Source organism: Salmo salar, chromosome 09, assembly GCF_965601325.2.
Source record: "Salmo salar chromosome 09, fSalSal1, whole genome shotgun sequence".
Lineage (NCBI taxonomy): Eukaryota > Metazoa > Chordata > Actinopteri > Salmoniformes > Salmonidae > Salmo > Salmo salar.
The window spans coordinates 99544423-99556857 of NC_138299.1; the positions used below are offsets into that span (position 1 = coordinate 99544423).

Genomic DNA, 12435 nt, shown 5'->3' on the forward strand with positions numbered 1-12435 from the left:
ATATTTATTTTTCCTTTTTTTAATCTTTTTTATTTGTGTGTGTGTGTGTGTGTGTGTGTGTGTGTGTGTGTGTGTGTGTGTGTGTGTGTATATATATATGCACACACACACACACACACACACACACACATATACACACACATATATACATATATACACATATATACACACACACACACACACACACACACACACACACACAAATAAAAAAGATTAAAAAAAGGAAAAATAAATAAATAAATAAATAAATAGCGTCTTTTTTTGGTCCTCCAATAATCGGTATCGGTGTTGAAAAATCATAATCGGGCAACCTCTAGTTCACAAAATGTGTAATTTGGCCTATTAAGCAGAAAAACTGTTTTAAGTGAGAATTGGGAAGATCTGATGTCGGAAAACAGAGGAATTTCTTGCCTACTTCACTCATATTTCATTTTCTTTCTGCAAAAAAACTAGTGTAGTTCCAGTAGTTAACTACACCACTACATGGTAACAAATTTAATTACCTACTCAATACACTACCAAGATGTACATTTAGTTCCACTACTACCGAGCTACTGCTACATTAATCTTAATTACTAGTTAAACTACATGTACCGTAAATTCCGGACTATTAGCCCCAACTTTTTTCCCACGCTTTGAACTTCGTGGCTTAAACAATGACGCGGCTAATATATGGATTTTTCCCGCTTTCAAATTTGTGGGTCCTGACAGCGTGGAGCATTGCCAAAAAATCCACTATCATCAACGGGTTTCGAAAGGCTGGACTGCTGTGTGTTGAAGAGGGCTCAGCGGGGGATTTGCCTCCGGATGAAAAGTGACGAGAGCGACAATGAAAACGATCCAATATCGGATGAAGCAATTCTGAGGCTATTCAACTGTGACACCGAAGGAGACGGTTTCAGTGCACAGGAGGAGGAAGATAGTGACCAATGACTTTCTTGGTAGGCTACTGTTTACTGCAATTTTTTTCTTTTTTGTTACAAGCCGTGTTTCGTTAAAGCCTATTTATTTTTGTTACAAGCCGTGTTTCGTTAAAGCCTGTGTAAAGTTCATTTGTTTCAATGTACCGGTAAGCACCTGCGGCTTATAGACATGTGCGGCTTATTTATGTTAAAAATATATATATTTTTTTAATTCAGTGGGTGCGGCTTATATTCAGGTGTGCTTAATAGTCCGGAAATTACGGTAGTTTACTACTCCCCAACACTGCTTCCTAGTCCCCTCCATGCAAGGCCAAAGTGGTGATGGCCGGGGGAGAGTTGTAGAATTATAGTACCAGTCAAAAGTTTGGACACACCTGCTCATTCAAGGTTCTCTTAATTAAAAAAATATATATTTTCTACATTGTACAACAATAGTGAAGACATCAGAACTATTAAATAACACATATGGAATCCTGCAGTAACCACAAAAAAGTGTTAAAACAAAACAAAATAATATGTAATATTTTAGATTCTTCAAAGTAGCCACCCTTTGCCTTGATGACAGCTTTGCACACTCTTGACATTCTCTCAACCAGCTTCATGAGGTAGTCACCTGGAATGCATTTCAATGAACAGGTGTACCTTGTTAGAAGTTAATGTGGAATTTCTTTCCTTCTTATTGCGTTTGAGCCAATCAGTTGTGTTGTGACAAGGTAGTGGTGGTATACAGAAGATGGCCCTATTTGGTAAAAGACCAAGTCCATATTATGGCAAGAACAGCTCAACTAATCAAAGAGAAAGAGACAGTCCATCATTACTTTAAGACATGAAGGTCAGTCAATCTGATAATTTCAAGAACGTTGAAAGTTTCTTCAAGTGCAGTCACAAAAACCATCAAGCGCTATGATGAAACTGGCTCTCATGAGGACCACCACAGGAAAGGAAGACCCAGAGTTACCTCTGCTGCAGAGGATAAGTTCAGTAGAATTACCAGCCCAAATAAAAGTTCAAGTAACAGACACATCTCAACATCAACTGTACAGAGGAGACTGCGTGAATCAGGGCTTCATGGTCAAATTGCTGAAAAGAAACCACTACTAAAGGACACCAGTAAGAAGAAGAGACTTGCTTGGGCAAAGAAACACGAGCAATGGACATTACACTGGTGGAAATCTGTCCTTTGGTCTGACGAGTCCAAATGTGAGATTCCTGGCTTGAACCGCCATGTCTTTGTGAGATGCAGAGTAGGTGAACGGATGATCTCTGCATGTATGGTTCCCACAGTGAAGCACGGAGGAGGTGGTGTGATGGTGCTTTGCTGGTGATTTATTTAGAATTCAAGGCACACTTAACCAGCATGGCTACCACAGCATTCTGCAGCAATATGTCATCCCATCTGGTTTGCGCTTAGTGGGACTATAATTTGTTTTTCAACAGGACAATGATCCAACACACCTCCAGGCTGTGTAAGTGCTATTTGACCAAGAAGGAAAGTGATGGAGTGCTGCATCAGATGACCTGTTCGCCACAATCACCCAACCTCAACCCAATTGAGATGGTTTGGGATGAGTGGGACCGCAGAATGAAGGAAAAACAGCCAACAAGTGCTCAGCATGTGGAAACTCCTTCAAGACTGTTGGAAAAGCATTCTAGGTGAAGCTGGTTGAGAGAATGCCAAGAGTGTGCAAAGCTGTCAAGGCAAACGGTGGCTACTTTGAAGAATCTCAAATATATTTTTGATTTGTTTAACACTTTTTTTGGTTACTACATGATTCTGTGTGTGTTATTTCATAGTTTTGATGTTTTCACTATTATTGTACAATGTAGAAAATAGTAAAAATAAAGAAAAACCCTTGAATGAGTAGGTGTGTCCAAACTTTTGACTGGTAGTGTAGATGAATACACTCAGACTGGTCTTCTTCAGCAGGAGAGGAGAGATCTGAAGTCATCACTAAGATCATGAAGGATCACCATGAGCGGTGACTCCAAAAACCTGATTTAGAATTTTGTTCCATCACCAGATATTTTTCATAGGGAGTGTTTACAGCGGCTACTCAGTTTCAAATAACATGTGAACTGTTACCTATACTGCGGGTCCTGCATACTGCAGGTCCTGTAATCAATCTCCTCTTCTCCCCTGACCATAGTCTTTATCTGGGCTAGAGATCTGGGCTCTGTCAGAGCTACAGAAAACACAGGATACAGCTGTCCCTTAAACACTGGAGGAAATGTCTTTAAAAAAAGACACCACACCCTCCACCCAACCTCCTCGCTTTCCTCTTCCACCCATTCCTCTCCCTAAACAATTCCTCTGGCCATAAACAAAGCCTTGTGACACTAGAAGAGAGGAGAGGCAAGAGTCGAGTGTTAAGCACTTTTCACACTACTGAGCCGAACCAAACCAAGCTGTTTGGTTCAGGTCCGCATGATAGTGTGAAGACGGTGGAGTGTTGTGGGTTAGAAGTGGTGGTAGGATGACCCTAAACTGAAGAAAAATAAATAAATTAAAAAAAAAATGATATATATATATATATTTTTTTTTTGTCTTCAGTTTAGGGTCATCATATATATATATATATATATATATATATATATATATATATATATTTCACCTTTATTTAACCAGGTAGGCCAGTTGAGAACAAGTTCTCATTTACAACTGCGACCTGGCCAGGATAAAGCAAAGCAGTGCGACACAAACACGGAGTTACACATGGGATAAACAAATGTACAGTCAATAACACAATAGAAAAGTCGATATACAGTGCGTGCAAATGTAGTAAGATTAAGGAGGTAAGGCAATAAATAGGCCATAGTGGCGAAATAATTACAATTAAACACTGGAGTGATAGATGTGCAAGTAGAGATACTGGGGTGCAAAAGAGCAAAAATGTACAGGTGCAATGATCGGTAAGCTGCTCTGACAGCTGATGCTTAAAGTTAGAGAGGGAGATATAAGTCTCCAGCTTCAGTGATTTTTGCAATTCGTTCCAGTCACTGGCAGCAGAGAACTGGAAGGAAAGGCAGCCAAAGGAGGAGTTGACTTTGGGGGTGACCAGTGAAATATACCTGCTGGAGCACGTGCAGCGGGTGGGTGCTGCTATGGTGACCAGTGAGCTGAGAAAAGGCGGGGCTTTACCTAGCAAAGACTCATAGATGACCTGGAGCCAGTGGGTTTGGCAACAAATATGAAGCGAGGGCCAGCCAACGAGAGCATACAGGTCACAGTGGTGGGTAGTATATGGGGCTTTGGTGACAAAACAGATGGCACTGTGATAGACTGCATCCAATTTGCTGAGTAGAGTGTTGGAGGCTATTTTGTAAATGACATCGCCGAAGTCAAGGATCGGTAGGATAGTCAGTTTTACGAGGGTATGTTTGGCAGCATGAGTGAAGGGGGCGAAATAGGAAGCCGATTCTAGATTTAATTTTGGATTGGAGATGCTTAATGTGAGTCTGGAAGGAGAGTTTACAGTCTAACCAGACATCTAGGTATTTGTAGTTGTCCACATTTTCTAAGTCAGAACCGTCCAGGGTAGTGATGATAGACGGGCGGGCAGCAATTGAAGAGCATGCATTTAGTTTTGCTTGCATTTAAGAGCAGTTGGAGGCCACGGAAGGAGTGTTGTACGGCATTGAAGCTCGTCTGGAGGTTTGTTAATACAGTGTTCAAAGAAGGGCCAGAAGTATACAGAATGGTGTCGTCTGCGTTGAGGTGGATCAGAGAATCACCAGCAGCAAGAGCGACATCATTGATGTATACAGAGAAAAGAGACGGCCCAAGAATTGAACCCTGTGGCACCCCCATAGAGACTGCAAGAGGTCTGGACAACAGGCCCTCTGATTTGACACATTTAACTCTGAGAAGTAGTGGGTGAACCAGGCGGGCAGGCATTTGAGAAACCAAGGCTGTTCAGTCTGCCAATAAGAATGCGGTGATTGACAGAGTCGAAAGCCTTGGCCAGGTCGATGAAGACGGCTGCACAGTACTGTCTTTTATCGATGGCGGTTATGATGTCGTTTAGAACCTTGAGCGTGGCTGCGTTGCACACATGACCAGCTCGGAAACCAGATTGCATAGCGGAGAAGGTATGGTGGGATTCTAAATGGTCGGTGATCTGTTTGTTAACTTGGCTTTCGAAGACTTTAGAAGGGCAGGGTAGGATAGATATAGGTCTGTAACAGTTTGGGTCTAGCGTGTCTCCCCCTTTGAAGAGGGGGATGACCACGGCAGCTTTCCAATCTTTAGGGATCTCAGACGATACGAAATAGAGGTTGAACAGGCTAGTAATAGGGGTTGCAACAATTGCGGCGGACAATTTTAGAAAGAGAGGGTCCAGATTGTCTAGCCCAGCTGATTTGTATGGGTCCAGATTTTGCAGCTCTTTCAGAACATCAGCTATCTGGATTTGGGTGGAATGTCGTGGGCTAGGAGAGGTTAGGGTGACACTAAACTGTGACAGCTGAATTATTTTCATTTCCCATAAAATCAGTTTGTCAGGCCACTATACTGAAAGAGGGAGGGAGAAAAAAATGTACAAAATGGCCTCCCACTATTTCACATGAGCTTTATCAAGAAATGATTCATTCAAAATTAACATGATCACTGTTTACGTTTTTCTGGTGACACATTTCGCAGAGCATGGCTTTAAAATATAGTACAAACTCACCACACATTATGCAATGAATCAGCTTCTCATTTTACACAGTGACAGATGGCTAGCGTCTTTGGTCATTCACACAAATGTAAACCTCCTTCCCTCTTTCATTGTTACAGACCTCATAATGTCTCACCCAAGACAACATGCAGCTACAAAACAGTCTTAATGAGACCTTCTGTCTGCATGACGTGGTCTTGACAGTTAGCCCTTCCCTGTTTACAGTAGTTTCATGTGGTTACTTTTAGTTTGAAAAATAGACAACTAATATTCTTTTGCAAGTTGTCCTGTTTAGGACTCTGAGTCTGTACTGTAAACAATTGTTTCTCAGAGCTTGTTGGTGTCTCTGTCTGACATTAGCTCGTACAACTGTAATTGCTTTACATAAAAGCATCGAACAAATTAACTGTGAGACTTACTGGGTTCATTTGCTCTTAATTGTTAACAGCTACAGTGAGGGAAAAAAGTATTTGATCCCCTGTTGATTTTGTATGTTTGCCCACTGACAAAAAAAGGATCAGTCTATAATTTTAATGGTAGGTTTATTTGAACAGTGAGAGACAGAATAACAACAAAAAAATCCAGAAAAATGCATGTACATTTTTTTTTAATTATTTGCATTTTAATGAGTGAAATAAGTATTTGACCCCTCTGCAAAACATGACTTAGTACTTGGTGGCAAAACCCTTGTTGGCAAATCACAAAGGTCAGACGTTTCTTGTAGTTGGCCACCATGTTTGCACACATCTCAGGAGGGATTTCAAATCAAATCAAATGTATTTGTCACATACACATGGTTAGCAGGTGTTAATGCAAGTGTAGCAAAATGCTCCTCTTTGCAGATCTTCTCCAAGTAATTAAGGTTTCGAGGCTGACGTTTGGCAACTCGAACTTTCAGCTCCCTCCACAGATTTTCTATGGGATTAAGGTCTGGAGATTGGCTAGGCCACTCCAGGACCTTAATGTGCTTCTTCTTGAGCCACTCCTTTGTTGCCTTGGCCGTGTGTTTTGGGTCATCGTCATCCTGGAATACCCATCCACGACCCATTTTCAATGCCCTGGCTGAGGGAAGGAGGTTCTCACCCAAGATTTGACGGTACATGGCCCCGTCCATCGTCCCTTTGATGCGGTGAAGTTGTCCTGTCCCCTTAGCAGAAAAACACCCCCAAAGCATAATGTTTCCACCTCCATGTTTGACGGTGGGGATGGTGTTCTTGGGGTCATAGGCAGCATTCCTCCTCCTCCAAACATGGCGAGTTGAGTTGATGCCAAAGAGCTCCATTTTGGTCTCATCTGACCACAACACTTTCACCCAGTTGTCCTCTGAATCATTCAGATGTTCATTGGCAAACTTCAGATGGGCATGTATATGTGGTTTCTTGAGCAGGGGGGACCTTGCGGGCGCTGCAGGATTTCAGTCCTTCATGGCGTAGTGTGTTACCAATTGTTTTCTTGGTGACTATGGTCCCAGCTGCCTTGAGATCATTGACAAGATCCTCCCGTGTAGTTCTGGGCTGATTCCTCACCATTATCATGGTCATTGCAACTCCACAAGGTGAGATCTTGCATGGAGCCCCAGGCCGAGGGAGATTGACAGTTCTTTTGTCTTTCTTCCATTTGCGAATAATCGCACCAACTGTTGTCACCTTCTCACGAAGCTGCTTGGTGATGGTCTTGTAGCCCATTCCAGCCTTGTGTAGGTCTACAATCATGTCCCTGACATCCTTGGAGAGCTCTTTGGTCTTGGCCATGGTGGAGAGTTTGGAATCTGATTGATTGATTGCTTCTGCGGACAGGTGTCTTTTATACAGGTAACAAACTGAGATTAGGAGCACTCCCTTTAAAAGTGTGCTCCTAATCTCTGTTTGTTACCTGTATAAAAGACACCTGGGCGCCAGAAAGCTTTCTGATTGAGAGGGGGTCAAATACGTATTTCCCTCATTAAAATGCAAATCAATTTCTAACATTTTTGACATGCGTTTTTCTGGATTTCTTTGTTGTTATTCTGTCTCACTGTTCAAATAAACCTACCATTAAAATTATAGACAGATCATTTCTTTGTCAGTGAGCAAATGTACAAAATCAGCAGGGGATCAAATAATTTCCCCCCTCACTGTAGGCACCATGAGTTCTGACCATAAATCCAGTCCCTGGCAACACTTACATTAGAGAGATTGGCAGAAGTCAATTTTTTTTTTTTTTTTTAATGGACTTCAATTCATTATGTTACCACTAAGTAATGTTTTGCAAAATCAAGCATGTCTCAGTGCAGTGTGGGTGAGGCAAAAATAACAGACTGAGGAGAATGTAATTGATTCACTGGTATGTTCAAGCGGTCTGAATGTAAATAACAACATCAGTACTACAACCCTTAACAGTTAGTCTACATGATGACATCACCCTAGGTAAACAGGAAGTTACATGGAAATGGACTAAACAACATTATGAAAGATACAATATGCCTGTAAATTAATCTGGAAGGCACCCATTCAAAACATGATCTTCCAGATACGTAATGTCCCCAACTTCAACTCTCCACTGGTTCTTCAAGTCAAACAATTAGCGGAAGCGGACAAGTGGTAAAATCAAAAGTTATTTGCAAAAAACGGAGGGAGGACCCACGTAGGGAGGACCCACGCAGGCCTCTGGAATACATACAGGATGCTGGCTGGGCTGGTTGGGGGTAGGCTGTATATATAAATAACAGTGAAGCCCTATTGTGAGACACATTATGTAATTGTTCTGCGCTAGGCTAGCTATGGCCGCCACGCTGCCTGGATGACAGTACAGGCAGTCCCATTTTGTGCTTCTCTCTCTCTCTCTGACTGAGAGTGTTTTAGTCAAGCACACACTGTCCCTATTCTTTGGGAGAAACAACATTCAGACAGTGTGAAAGGAGCATCTTCTGTACACACCCACACATGGTTAGATCTGAACACCACTTAGAGAAGTAAAAAACAGAGGAACTGCCAGAAAGTCATTACAGAGTTACATAAAGAGTTCATCTGTGTCCTCCCTGTCGCTCTATGAAGGAGAAGAGACGGCAGTACAAGACATAGATCTGTACACCTGGATGACCTTATCCTTTGTTAGGACAGGCCTAAGTATCCCTTTCAGACGCAGACCCCATACACCAATCATACTATATAGTACATACAGTGGATACATGAAAATCATTCATTTGATCTTTAGGATACAAGGCAATCAGTCATTTGATGTTTAGGATAATGATGTTTAGGACACATGACAATCAGTCCAAAGATCTAAAAATCCCCCTGTTCTCTCCCTCTAATTATTATTACCCATACACTAATGTACCTTTGATGGTCACTTATGTACCATACGGTCAAGCTGCTCCCACAACAGCTCAATAGGGTTGAGATCCGGTGACTGTGCTGGCCACTCCATTATAGACAGAATACCAGCTGACTGCTTCTTCCCTAAATAGTTATTGCATAGTTTGGAGCTGTGCTTTGGGTCATTGTCCTGTTGTCAGAGGAAATTGGCTCCAATTAAGCGCCGTTCACAGGGCATGGCATGGTGTTGCAAAATGGAGTGATAGCCTTCCTTCTTCAAGATCCCTTTTACCCTGTACAAATCTCCCACTTTACCACCACCAAAGCACCCCCAGACCATCACATTGCCTCCACCATGCTTGACAGATGATGTCAAGCACTCCTCCAGCATCTTTTCATTTTTTCTGCGTCTCACGACTGTTCTTCTTTGTGATCCGAACACCTCAAACTTAGATTTGTCTGTCCATAACACTTTTTTCCAATCTTCCTCTGTCCAGTGTCTGTGTTCTTTTGCCCATCTTAATCTTTTCTTTTTATTGGCCAGTCTGAGATATGGCTTTTTCTTTGAAACTCTGCCTAGAAGGCCAGCATCCCAGAGTCGCCTCTTCACTGTTGACGTTGAGACTGGTGTTTTGTGGGTACTATTAAATGAAGCTGCCAGTTGAGGATTTGTGATGCGTCTGTTTCTCAAACTTGACACTAATGTACTTGTCCTCTTGCTCAGTTGTGCACCGTGGCCTCCCACTCCTATTCTGGTTAGAGCCAGTTTGCGCTGTTCTGTGAAGGGAGTAGTGCACCGCGTTGTACAAGATCTTCAGTTTCTTGGCAATTTCTCGCATGGAATAGCCTTCATTTCTCAGAACAAGAATAGACCGACGAGTTTCAGAAGAAAGGTCTTTGTTTCTGGCCATTTTGAGCCTGTAATCGAACCCACAAATGCTGATGCTCCAGATACTCAACTAGTCTAAAGAAGGCCAGTTTTATTGCTTCTTTAAATAAGGACAACAGTTTTCAGCTGTGCTAACAATTGCAAAAGGGTTTTCTAATGAGCAATTATCCTTTTAAAATTATAAACTTGGATTATAGCTAATTCAACGTGCCATTGGAACCAAGGAGTGATGGTTGCTGATAATGGGCCTCTGTATGCCTATGTAGATATTCCATTAAAAAAATCTGCCATTTCCAGCTACAAAAGTCATTTACAACATAAAAAATGTCTACACTGTATTTCTGATCAATTTGATGTTATTTTAAAAATGGGAGAAAAAAAAAAGTGTTTTTCTTTCAAAAACAAGATAATTTCTAAGTGACCCCAAACTTTTGAACGGTAGTGTATGCCAAACAAAATAAATATTGATTTCAACATTTATACACAAGGACTACTTAGAATAACTTACACAGAAAATGTCACAAAAACATTTACTGGAAGAACAGTGCAGATGCAAAGTTTGGTAACAGAATTACAGTAAAATCTCCTTTAAGTTTTTTTGTGACCACGTTTTCCAAAAACTCTTAAATAACTGCTCCAAATTAAGATTCAAAGACGTCTGCAGAAAGAATGGGGTGTCAGCTATGACATGACATCTCGAGTTAAAAAATATATAGATATTTTTGTTGTTGAACTACAGTAAGTTAAGTGGATTTACATCCGGTAATGGAATTACGGTAAAGGAATTACATCATGGGTACCTGATCTGTATTATACAGAAATGCATAATTATGAAAATGATTATCTTCAGGGTGATATATTCTGAATAAGTACACAAAGATAGAAATATGCAATATCCTTATTTTGCATATTTGGGTATTATTCTACACACTGACTATTATTCTAATGAGCTCCGCTCCCAAACAAGAACACATTTGTCTGGTCCGGACCAGACCAAATCTGAACCAATCATAGACATCGATGTTTCACAAGTTTGGACATTAAAAGTAGAGATCAGTAGAGTAGAGTTCAGTACACTACAGTAAAGTAGATATGTTCAGTACACTACAGTACATTATACTGTACTTTAGTGTGCTCTACTGTACTGAAACTTTACTGTACAGTACTTTTCTTTACTGTCTGTCTGTCTGTCTGTCTGTCTGTCTGTCTGTGTATCCTTCCCAAATGAGTTGGTGAAATTATCCTCAAAATTGAGGGTATAATCCCAGCAACATGGGTGTTATTATGAATCAGTGTAAAAACATTATGGTTGTTTAACACAATGCACCTGACATCACTGAAACACAACACAAGTAAATAGGCTGTCTATGTTTCACTTGGATTTTAGACAGAAAATCAAAGTGAATTTAACATGAACTCAGGTGGTTTTAAGTCCATTTTAGGGTTGGAAACATGTTGAATACTTAACGTAATTGGAGCTACAGTAGTTCTTTGTTGATCCGTAGTGTGAAGTAGATGTGAAACTGTTACGAATATATGCTACTTTATACTGCGTCACATATAAAAACCTAAAAGGGGCTTACAGATAACGATGGCTGTAGTCTTCATCTATACAGACAGACAGAGAGGCCTCTGAAGGTCAATGTTTCTGGACAGTGTAACGTTGTGCATCACACAAAACATCTAAAGACTGAGCCACTTTATACAGTATGACTATAGAGGAACTATCGTCTGGGCCTTGCTGCAAGTGGCACTGACACCGAACAACATCACATTCAGCCATTTCATCTAAATGAATAATCTCACTCTCCACAATCCTAAAAAACAGACTAAAATTGGGAAGCATATTAAATGTTCCAGTGATTATTTTTAAACTGGTTATGTTTCTCTGTGCTCTCGTGTTGGTGCTTCACTATCTAACAAATAACTTACTGAATATATGTTGAAGGCTGCTCTTGATTCAAATCAGGTTTCAGCTGTGAAACGCTACAACTGACATTTCCAAGACCCCAAAACCCAGTCAATGCGAAGAGGAGGGTGGGATGTGCCCCTAGCAAATCTACAACAGGGTGGGGTATCTGTAAAACCATAGTTTACAGCAAAACAGACAGGTGATAGATAGTATAATGGGTGAAATGTTACAATAGGCTCACATTTCCAAACCCATGAGGCGTTATAAGATTGGCTACTCTTAAACATGGTAATATATATTTAAAAATGTAAAATAAATCATTACACAGAATCGAATGAATTATTCTACGGTCGGCCAACACACAACAACTCTACAAGTAAAATATAATGAAATTCTCTCATTATTCAGGCAGCTACTGTGAAAAAGACAACATTAGGCCTATAGTATTGAAGAAGTGCGCTCCATCAAATCTCCTGTTTGCTGGATGTCGCCCTTACACAGCGCGACCTACAGATGATCACTGAAACCTTGGAATCTATTCGTTTAAATATTCTAATAATCATGTTTTACCTTTTGCGGTGTTTCGATGTGCGTGGTTGTTATCTCAATGCAACATCTAAATACTTGAATCCTTCGGTTTTTCAGTTGTAACGGGGACCGCTCATGACTTGAGCAGCAGAGGAAGCACCGTCCTTGTCGGCAACTTTCTTGCAATGGTGAGTGAGTTTACTGCACAAAGTATCAAGGAGATCTTAAT

At 40.9% G+C, this 12435-nt stretch overlaps 1 protein-coding gene across 1 annotated transcript in view; it reads right to left on the reverse strand.

Moving 5' to 3' along the window:
• The window catches only part of LOC106612290 (arf-GAP with Rho-GAP domain, ANK repeat and PH domain-containing protein 3), a 48498-nt gene extending 36117 nt beyond the window's left edge, over nucleotides 1–12381 (reverse strand). The window contains exon 1 of the mRNA XM_014213320.3: nucleotides 12249–12381. The gene's annotated coding sequence lies outside the window, so the exon portion shown is untranslated. The remainder of the gene's footprint in view (nucleotides 1–12248) is intronic.
• Between the last annotated feature and the right edge of the window lie 54 nt (nucleotides 12382–12435).